The following is a 445-nucleotide window of genomic DNA, read 5'->3' as shown; positions in this document are numbered from 1 at the left end:
GCTTTTTGGGTTTGTGTAACTTTCTGATAAAACCTGTTTTGTTTAAATTAAATGTGGAAACGCTTCAATTAAACTGCATATATAACTTGTTATTTAAATTGGAAATACATGCTTAAGGGCTTGCCTTCATACCAGATGAACTCAAGTTGTGACTGAGTGTTGGTGAGTGCCTGGCTTTTGGTCATACTCTTGATCTCCTGTTCCCAAGAGGAAACAGCTGAAGTAGGTCACCCCTCAGTCTAGGCTGAAACTTGACTTCATTCAGGCTGGGGCATATGTGCTGTGCATGAATTGGAACATCTTGAATTTATTCCCTGCAGTTTCCTGTTACTCCATCTTAGCTGTTTGTGTCTGTCGACCCATGAGTAGTCAAAAAGTAGAAAGTTAGTGCTAGTTAGTAGAAATGGTCATATCTGTGTCCTGCCGCATGCTTACACATCCGTTG

Source organism: Phalacrocorax aristotelis, chromosome 1, assembly GCF_949628215.1.
Source record: "Phalacrocorax aristotelis chromosome 1, bGulAri2.1, whole genome shotgun sequence".
NCBI classification, from domain to species: domain Eukaryota; kingdom Metazoa; phylum Chordata; class Aves; order Suliformes; family Phalacrocoracidae; genus Phalacrocorax; species Phalacrocorax aristotelis.
The sequence above is the reverse complement of the archived record's forward strand: the minus strand, read 5'-3'. Positions refer to the sequence as shown.